General features: G+C 43.8%; 1 long non-coding RNA gene across 1 annotated transcript; it reads right to left on the bottom strand.

Annotated features, from left to right (window-relative positions):
* Positions 1-2,707: 2,707 nt before the first annotated feature.
* Positions 2,708-10,740, bottom strand: LOC147081528 (uncharacterized). The gene is made up of 2 exons (XR_015076565.1): positions 6,137-10,740; positions 2,708-3,108 (listed from the first exon to the last, which is right to left on the bottom strand). It is a non-coding gene; the product is annotated as an uncharacterized LOC147081528 (long non-coding RNA).
* Between the last annotated feature and the right edge of the window lie 49 nt (positions 10,741-10,789).

The raw sequence follows: 10,789 nt of genomic DNA, 5'->3' as shown, positions 1-10,789 counted from the left end.
CGCTTACACTCATCACTCCATTTCCATGTTACACCAGTTTGAAGGAGGGTGTTCAGTGGGTGCAGAATTGTAGATAAATTCGGCAAGAACTTATGGTAGTAGTTCACCAACCCAAGGAACGACCTCAGTTGCGACACATTTTCTGGTGCTGGAGCCTTGACTACAGCCTCAATCTTGTCCGGCGACTTATGCAACCCTTCCTCATCAATCATGTGGCCACAATACGAGATTTGTCTCCTGAAGAACTCGCATTTGGGACGGTTGGCTCGTAGCCCATATTCCTGCAATCTAGTGAGCACCTGCTCCAGGTTGGCAAGGTGTTCACTGTCATTTTCGCCCGTAACCAGGATGTCGTCCAAATAACACTGGGTCCCCGGGATCCCTTGCAGGACTTGTTCCATCGCCCTCTGCCAAATAGCCGGGGCTGATGCTAGCCCAAATACCAGTCGGTTGTACTGGTAAAGACCTTTGTGAGTGTTTATCGTGAGGTATTTCCTAGATGCTTCTTCCACCTCCATTTGTAGATACGCTTGGGCCAGATCAATCTTCGTAAAGCATTTCCCTCCAGATAGTGAGGCGAAAATATCTTCTTTCCGTGGAAGTGGATATTGTACTGTGTGCAGGACTGGGTTCACAGTTACCTTGAAGTCCCCACAGATGCGAACCTTCTTCGGCTCCCCAGGCGTGCTGCTCAATGATTTCTTCATTACAGGAATGATGGGTGTGGCCCACTCGCTCCAGTCCACCTTGGACAGCACACCCGAACGCTCCAGACTCTCCAGCTCTGCTTCAACGGTTGGGCGGATCGCGTACAGTACCGGTCTGGCCTTAAAAAATTTTGGGTTTGCGTTATCTTCGATTTTTATCGTTGCCGTTACTCCTTTTAGAGTCCCAAGTCCTTGTTGGAACACCTCTTTCGCGTCAGTTAGAATTTTTGACAGTCATCCAGGTGTGACGTCATCATCCTTTTTGTCAGTCACAGTTAGCGCCTGAATGGAATGCCAATCCAATTGTATTTTTCGGATCCATTCACGTCCCAATAATGGTGGTCCTCCATCTTGTAGTATATATATATAGTTTCTGTGTTTCCTTGCCGTTGTATTTAACTGGCACCCTTATTTTTCCTCTGGGGTAGACTTTTTGCCCCGTGTATGTCTTCAATACAATGGACGTGTCCTTCAAGGGTATGTGTGAGAATAGCCGCTCATAGTCTCGTTGATTCATGACAGTTAGGGCTGATCCTGTGTCCAATTCCATCTTTACTTGGGACCCTGCTATCATGAGGGTGACCCAAATGGTTCGGTGATCCTCCTTTGCGATCACGTTGTGTAACTTTAGACAACTTAGTCTCCTGCTCCTGGAGTCATTATCACTCTCCTGACCTTCTGAACTACTGTCTGTCATTTTTTTTACTTTCTTGTACTTTTCCTCAGTAGTTCTTTTAGTGTTGGTTTTCTTTCCCGACCTGCAGACTCTTGCTATGTGTCCCATTTTCCCACATTGCCTGCATACTTTGTCCTTAAACCAGCAGTCCTTCTGATCATGGGTTGTTCTGCCGCAGCGATAGCACTTTTCTGCTCCATACACCATTTCGTTAGCGCTGTATTCTTGTTGTTTCTGTTGTATTTCCGCAGCTCCCCGTGCTGCTGCTTCGTAGGATACTGCCACGCTGAAAGCCTGTTCTAGCGTCAGGTCCTTTTCCGAAAGTAGTCATTTCTGGGTTCCTTCACTCTGGAGCCCGCAGACAAACTTATCCCTTAAGGTGTCTGCCAGTCCTGCTCCGAACTGGCAGTGCTTCGATAACTTGCGTAGTTCCATAAGATAGTCAGCATTGCTCTCATCTTTGTGCTGGTTTCTTTTATGGAACTTGAATCTTTCTGCTATCAGCAGTGGTGTAGGGTTTAGGTGTTCCTGTAAGATATTAACAATCTCTTCAAAACTTTTCTCCATTGGTTTAGCTGGGGTAATTAAATTCCGTAATAGGCCGTACGTTCTCGCGCCCATCAAATTTAATAATACCGACGCCTTCTTTCCATCGGCCACCTCATTTGCCTTGCAGTACACTTCAATTCTTTCCACATACGTGGTCCAGTCTTCTACCTCGTTGTCGAAAGCAGTGATACTGCCACTCTTTGGCATCTTGGGTGGTTTAAAATGGCACCTCCCGCGCTTTTTCTTCTTCCCCAATGGAATAAAATGGTGCCTCCCGCGCTTTTCCTTCATCCCCTTGCTGCCACGCTACTCCTAGCATTCTACAGGGTAATGGCGGCGACCCGCGGCTTCGGCGCGTCTCACTTTTCCTTCCCCTCGTTTTATTTTCTCTACGCTGCCCGGTTCTTGTGCGCGCCACCCTCTCTCTCTTTTCCTCCCGACGACGCTGCACGGCCCCTTTGCAGAGCCGCTCGATCGAGCTCGAGCCCGCCGCAGTCCGGAAGGGTCAGCACACTACCTGCTACCAGCATGATTTGCTGGATCACCTTGACTGGGGAGCCAAGCCCAGCTCTCCACAGCCTCCCCTGTAATTCTCCGAACTCCGATGGATCCCTGGGCGGTTGCCCGCGGTCGACGCCCGTTGCTCTGACTTCGACCTCCAAGAAGCTTCTTTTCAGGGAAAGATCCCCGTGAGGTGATGCAGTACTGCAGGTGAGTTTGAACCTGCTCGTCGCCAGTGTAGTGTCCGCATATCAATAATACACGACTGCAGGAGAACAATAATAACAGGTATTTACTGAACAGAGGGTAAGCTTAAACTGAAAGTACAGAAGCCTGCTATGGCTTTATATACAGGTGTGGTCACTGCCGGTACTACAGTATAAAAAGTCAGTTCTCTCTTAAAGGTACATACACAACTTCCTTAACAATGGATTGCAGCATTTTCCCGATGACTGATGTAGCTTTCAAAAGCTCTTATAATAATGTGTCCATGACTACACAAACCACTCTGGGTCCAGGTATAGTGTGTATCAGTAAAACAGGTTTATTAAGCATTAAACATCCGGTACAAAGAAGTAGTACTTAACAAGAAGATAGTCACAGTCTGTTCGTTCAAACCCCGGCATTCCTTCCGAGTGTCCGCGGCGCAAGTCTCCTGATGTATCTTGCTGTGTTCTGTTGACCGAAGCTCCTATCAATCTCTGGTTACACAGTGCGTGCTTTCGATGTTCAAAACCTGTATCTTTATACCCATTTCCCTCTCGTTTTGCCGACATGGCAGTAATTAACCCTCTAACATCTGGTAAAAAGTCTTGTTCCCCTCTTTACCCATCTTATGACCTTGTTTGATCCTTCTGACTTTTTCTCCATGCATAACAAAGTACCCTTATCTCAGATCTTCACTTTTCACAGAACACTCCCCAGAATGTTGACAAAACAGTCGGTCCATCCAATAGCTGGACCAATGAAGGACGTCTCCAACTCTTATCTATCTCTCTAGTTTTATCTCTTTAAGCATAATATTGCTGAATTCCTCGTCTCCGTAAAGTTAACACAACATTCCATTACTTCAGTAATTTTAAACAGAGCTTTTTAGTCAGGTTGGCATAATCCCATCCTGCTTTGCTCTCAGCCATTCTCCATTTTATACAGGCTTTTAGGCTCTTAACATACAATTTCACATATTATAGTTATATTAGAATGGTTATCGAATCTTAATAATGTTTACTAAATCCTACAGGTGCACCCTATCCTACACTGATGTCACGCTAACTGGCCTGTAGTTCCCTGTTTTTCCTCTCCCTCCTTTCTTAAACAGCGGTGTTACATTTGCGACCTTCCAATCCGCTGGGACCATTCTACCGCTATAGGGGGGGAGGAGCTAAACACGATCAAAATCACTAAGGAAGTGGTACTCTGTAAAATAATGGGACTCAAGGTGGATAAATCACCTGGACCTGATGGCTTACATCCTAGGGTCTTGAGGGAAGTGGTGGTAGGGATTGTGGATGAATTGGTAATAATTTTCCAAAACTCCCTGGACTCAGCAAAGGTCCCGGCAGACTGGAAAACTGCTAATGTAACACCCTTATTTAAAAAGGGCAGTAGACAGAAGGCTGGAAACTATAGACCGGTTAGCCTAACATCTGTGGTAGGTAAAATTTTGGAGTCCATTATTAAGGAGACAGTAACAGGACATTTGGATAACCATAATTTAATAGGACAAAGTCAGCATGGTTTTATGAACGGGAAGTCATGTTTGACAAATTTGCTGGAGTTCTTTGAGGAAGTAACATATAGGGTGGATAAAGGGGAACCAGTGGACGTAGTGTATTTAGACTTCCAAAAGGCATTTGACAAGGTGCCACACAAAAGATTATTGCTTAAGATAAAAAATCACGGGATTGGGGGTAATATTCTGGCATGGATAGAGGATTGGCTATCTAACAGAAGGCAGAGAGTTGGGATAAATGGTTCATTCTCAGACTGGCAATCAGTAACTAGTGGTGTTCCGCAGGGGTCAGTGCTGGGTCCCCAACTCTTTACAATCTATATTAACGATTTGGAGGAGGGGACCGAGTGTAACATATCAAAGTTTGCAGATGATACTAAGATGCGAGGGAAAGTACTGAGTGAGGAGGACATAAAAAACCTGCAAGGGGACATAGACAGTAAGTGGGCAGAGATTTGGCAGATGGAATACAATACTGGAAAGTGTGAGGTTATGCACTTTGGCAGGAAAAATCGTAGAGCAAGTTATTATCTTAATGGCAAGAAACTGGAAAGTACTGAAGTACAAAGGGATCTGGGGGTCCTGGTGCATGAAACTCAAAAGGTTAGTATGCAGGTGCAGCAAGTGATTAAGAAGGCCAATGGAATGTTGGCTTTCATTGCTAGGGGGATAGAATATAAACATAGGGAGGTATTGCTTCAGTTGTACAAGGTATTGGTGAGACCGCACCTGGAATACTGCGTACAGTTTTGGTGTCCATACTTAAGAAAGGACATACTTGCTCTCGAGTCAGTACAGAGAAGGTTCACTCGGTTAATCCCGGGGATGAGGGGATGGACATATGAGGAGAGGTTGAGTAGATTGGGACTCTACTCATTGGAGTTCAGAAGAATGAGAGGCGATCTTATTGAAACATATAGGATTGTGAAGGGGTTGGATCAGGTGGATGCGGGGAGGATGTTCCCGATGATGGGTGAAACTAGAACTAGGGGGCATAGTCTTAGAATAAGGGGCTGCTCTTTCAAAACTGAGATGAGGAGGAACTACTTCACTCAGAGGGTGGGAGGTACATGGAATATGCTGCCCCAAAAAGCTGTAGAAGCTACATCATTACATAAATTTAAAACAGAAATAGACAGTTTCCTAGAAGTAAAGGGAATTAAGGGTTACGGGGAGCGGGCAGGAATTTGGACATGAGTCTAGGTTCGGATCGGTCATGGCCCTGTGGGTAGCGGAGCGGGCCCAGAGGCCGTGTAGCCTGATCCTGCTCCTATTTCGTGTCTCTAATTCTGTTAGATTCAGGAGATGGTTCTATGATAGTAGATTGGCGGTTAGGATCAGATCAGCCATGATCTTATTGAATGGCGGAGCAGGCTCGAGGGGCCGATTGGCCTACTCCTGCTCCTATTTCTTATGTTCTTATGTTCTTACAATCTAGGGAATTTTGTAAGATCAAAACCAATGCATCCACTATCTCTTCAGCCACCTCTTTTACAACCCTAGGATGTAGGCCGCCAGGTCCAGGGGATTTGTCGGCTTTTAGTCCCATTAGTTTTCCGAGTACCTTTTCTCTACTTATATTAATGACGTTAAGTTCCTCACCCTCATTACACCCTTGGTTCCCCACCATTGTTGCTGTGCTTTTTGTGTCTTCTACTGTGAAGACATTTTTTTAATGTTTCTGCTATTTTCTTATTCCCCATAATAATTTCTGCTGCCTCAGCCTCTAACATAGAAACATAGAAGATAGGAGGAGGAGTAGGCCATTTGGCCCCTCGAGCCTGCTCCGCCATTCAATGAGATCATGGCTGATCATCCAAACTCAGTACCCTGTCCCTATAGAAACATAGGCTAAACCTATTACAACACAGTCCAAGCAGAATCTATTACCTGTGAACCAACAGCTTCAAATATCTGATTAATCATTCCAGTAAAATATTTGCATTCACAGTGGAAGATAAGCTGTTTTACCTCTACGATAGATGGGTTCATGTTCCGGAATATGCAGAGCCAGTATACACACGCCTGCCTTGTACTGAAGGGTCTGCAATGTTAAAAACAATGTTTGGCAGGTTTTCTCAATTACAAAAATGAATCTGACCAGCACAAGTCAAATGAGGAATATCCGGGGGCAGTAGATGACACACGGTCCAACCACCCAGTCCCCAGGTTTGACACATACCGTACACTACTCTGCCCATCTTACCTTCAGCCGCCTGTTCAGCCATTCATTACACACCACATTCAGTGTTCTCGCAGCTCTGTACATGTGTACATATGTTGGAAAGTACAGGGGCTGCACTGTGGTACAAAGCAGTAACATAGTGAGGGATTGAGATGACAACACAAAAAAACAGGTTTTAGCTGTTTATTGATATCTTCTCAACCCTGAGATAAGACAGATCCTGACTACACACTCCAGCCTGTTGGTCTTACTATTACATACAGGACTTACATGGGCAGCTTTATTCCTTTTCATCAGCATCGTGACATACAACTCAAAGTACAGTGAGATAAGGTAGCAGCTGGTGTGAATGGGGGGCTAGAGGGAGGACAATGATGAGGAGGAGATAGGTTCTTGTGACCAATTCCCCACATGGTCAGCTCTCAATCATACAGAGGCTAGCTGCTTCCCTGCATTTATATAGTGCCTTTCACGACCACCGGACTTCTCAAAGCACTTTACAGCCAATTAAGTACTTTTTTTGAAGTGGAGTCACTGTTGCAATGTAGGAAAGGGACCAACGTTTACTTTTGCTACTCTTTTCCTTTTTACATACTTGTAGAAACTCTTACAATCTGCTTTTATATTTCTTACTAGTTTTCTCTCATTCTATCTTTTCCCTTTTTATCAATTTTTGGTCACCCTTTACTGGTTTCTGAAACTCTCCCAATCCTCAGGCTTACTATTATTCTTTGCAACATTATAAGCTTCTTCTTTCAATCTAATGTTATCCTTAACTTCTTTAGTTAGCCACGGTTGGATCACTTTTCCTGTGGAGTTTTTGTTTCTCAATGGAATGTATTTTTGTTGAGAATTATGAAATATTTCTTTAAATGCTAGCCACTGCTTATCTACCGCCATATCTTTTAATCTATTTTTCCAATCTACCTTAGCTAACTCGCCACTCATACCTATGCAATAGGCTTTATTTAAGTTTAAGACTCTAGTTTTGGACTGAGGCAAGTGTCTCTCAAAATTAACATAAAATTCTATTATATTATGATCACTCTGCCCCAGAGGATCCTTTACTATGAGATTGCTAATTAACCCTGTCTCATTACACAACACATGATCTAAAATAGCCTGTTCCCTGGTTGGTTCCATGACATATTGTTTTAGGAAACTGTCCCAAATGCATCCCATGAACTCATCCTCCAGACTACCTTTGCCAATTTGATTTGTCCATTCTATATGAAGATTAAAGTCCCCCAAGATTATTTCATTATTTTTGTTGCAAGCTCCTGCTATTTCTTGATTAATATTCTGTCCAACGGTTTAGCTACGGTTAGGGGGCCTATATACTACTACCAGTGTTTTCTACCCCTTGTTATTCCTTAGCTCCTTATTCTACTTCCTGATCTTCCGAGTCGAGATCATTTCTCGCTTCCGTTTTTCAAAATGACGGCCACGGGATCTTTTACGCCCCCCCGAGATGGCAGAGGGGGCCTTGGTTTAACGTCATATCCGAAAGATGTCACCGCTGATAGAGCAGCTCTCCCTCAGTACTGCCCTGGAGTGTCAGCCTAGATTACGTGCTCAAGTCTCCAGAGTGGGACTCAAACCGACGACCTTCTGACTCTTACTCCCTGTAAGGGCGGGAGCGGGGACTGCAGGGAGGATGAGCAACCTGGCCACAGCACCATGGTACAGGGGGCCATTCAAGTGGAGGGAGTAAAAAGAAATGTTGTAGTGGTAGGGGATAGCATCATTAGGGGGATAGATAGGGTTCTCTGCCATCAAGAGCGGGAGTCCCGAAGGCTGTGTTGCCTGCCCGGTGCCAGGGTTAAGGACATCTCTTCTGGGCTGGAAAGAAACTTGGAGTGGGAGGGGGAGGATCCAGTTGTCATGGTCCATGTTGGTACAAACGATGTAGATAGGACAAGGAAGACGGTTCTGTTAAAGGAGTATGAGCAGCTAGGGGTCAAATTAAAAAACAGAACCTCAAGGGTAATAATCTCTGGGTTATTACCTGAGCCACGAGCGAATTTGGCTAGGATAAATAAAATTAAAGAGTTAAATGCGTGGCTCAAAGACTGGTGTGGGAGAAATGGGTTTTGCTTCTTGGGACACTGGCACCAATACTGGGACAGGAGGGAGCTGTTCCATTGGGACGGACTCCACTTGGCCAGTGCTGGGACTAGAGTCCTGGCGAATCATATAACTAGGGCTGTAGAGAGGACTTTAAACTAATAAGTGGGGGGGAGGTTTCTAGAGAGCAAATAATAGAAATGAGAACAGAGAAGGTCATAGACTTAGGTAGCAGCGGGGGAATTAAAAAACAGAACATGTCAGGAAGGGACAGAAGGTATGGAGTAAAAAGTAAAGTACTAAAAATGGAAAAAACAGGAACTAAGTGTTACAAAACATATTTGAAAGTTCTTCATCTGAATGCACGTAGCATTCGTAACAAAATGAATGAGTTAACGGCACAAATAACGACATATGGGTATGATCTTGTGGCCATTACAGAAACATGGCTGCAGGGTGACCATGACTGGGAATTAAACATACCAGGTTATTTAACAATCAGGAAGGACGGGCAGGAAGGGAGAGGAGTTGGGGTGGCTATGTTAATAAAGGAAGGAATCACTATAATACAGAGAAATGATATTGGGTCAAAGGAGCAGGATAGTGAAACAGTTTGGGTGGAGATAAGGAATAATAAGGGGAAAAAAACACTAGTGGGTGCAGTCTATAGGCCTCCGAACAATTGCAACTCTGTTGGACGGAGTATTAATCAGGAAATAGTTGAGGCTTGTAATAAGGGAACAGCTATAATTATGGGGGATTTTAATGATCATATTAACTGGACAAATCAAATTGAGCAGAGCAGCCTTGAGGATGAGTTCATTGAGTGTATTAGGGATGGGTTTCTTGAGCAGTATGTAACTGAACCGACCAGGGGGCAAGCAACCTTAGATTTGGTCCTGTGTAATGAGACAGGATTAATTAAAAATGTCCTAGTAAAGGATCCCCTTGGAATGAGTGACCATGACATGGTTGAATTCCATATTCAATTAGAGGGTGAGAAGCTTGGATCTCAAACAAGCGTGCTGAGCTTGAATAAAGGAGACTATGAAGGTATGAGAGATGAATTGATTAAAGTGGACTGGGAAAATAGATTAAAGGGTAAGACGGTACATGATCAGTGGTGTACATTTAAGGAGTTATTTTACAACTTCCAAAAAATATATATTCCACTGAGGAAAAAAGGGTGTAAAAGAAAAGACAGCCATCCGTGGCTAAGTAAAGTAATTAAGGATAGTATCCGACTAAAAACAAGGGCATATAAGGTAGCCAAATCTAGTGGGAGGATGGAAGATTGGGAAGTCTTTAAAAGACAGCAAAAAATAACTAAAAGATTGGTTAAGAAAGGGAAGATAGATTATGAAAGTAAATTAGCAAAAAATATAAAAACAGATAGCAAAAGTTTCTATAGTTATATAAAAAGAAAAAGGGTGGCTAAAGTAAATGTTGGTCCCTTAGAGGATGAGACTGGGAAATTAATGGTGGAAAACATGGAGATGGCAAAAACACTGAACAATTATTTTGTATCAGTCTTTACAGTAGAGGACACTAAGAATATCCCAACACTGGACAAACAGGGGGCTCTAGGGGGGGAGGAACTAAATACGATTAAAATCACTAAGGAAGTGGTACTTGGTAAAATAATGGGACTCAAGGCGGATAAATCCCCTGGACCTGATGGCTTGCATCCTAGGGTCTTGAGGGAAGTGGCGGTAGGGATTGTGGATGCATTGGTAATAATTTTCCAAAACTCCCTGGACTGAGCAAAGGTCCCGGCAGATTGGAAAACTGCTAATGTAACACCCTTATTTAAAAAGGGTAGTAGGCAGAAGGCTGGAAACTATAGACCTGTTAGCCTAACATCTGTGCTTGGTAAAATGTTAGAGTCCATTATTAAGGAGACAGTAACAGGACATTTGGATAAACATAATTTAATAGGACAAACTCAGCATGGTTTCATGAAGGGGAAGTCATGTTTGACAAATTTGCTTGAGTTTTTTGAGGAATTAACATACAGGGTGGATAAAGGGGAACCAGTGGACGTAGTGTATTTAGACTTCCAAAAGGCATTTGACAAGGTGCCACACAAAAGATTATTGCTCAAGATAAAAAATCACGGGATTGGGGGTAATATTCTGGCGTGGGTGGAGGATTGGCTCTCTAAAAGAAAGCAGAGAGTTGGGATAAATGGTTCGTTCTCAGACTGGCAACCAGTAACTAGTGGTGTTCCGTGGGGGTCAGTGCTGGGTCCCCAACTCTTTACAATCTATATTAACGATTTGGAGGAGGGGACCGAGTGCAACATATCAAAGTTTGCAGATGATACAAAGATGGGACGGAAAGTAGCGAGTGAGGAGGACATAAAAAATCTG

This window comes from Somniosus microcephalus, unplaced genomic scaffold (genome assembly GCF_052327205.1).
Source record: "Somniosus microcephalus isolate GS21.2 unplaced genomic scaffold, FLI_Smic_1.0 scaffold535, whole genome shotgun sequence".
NCBI classification, from domain to species: domain Eukaryota; kingdom Metazoa; phylum Chordata; class Chondrichthyes; order Squaliformes; family Somniosidae; genus Somniosus; species Somniosus microcephalus.
Note: the sequence above shows the minus strand (reverse complement) of the source record. Positions and strands in the feature narration are given on the sequence as shown.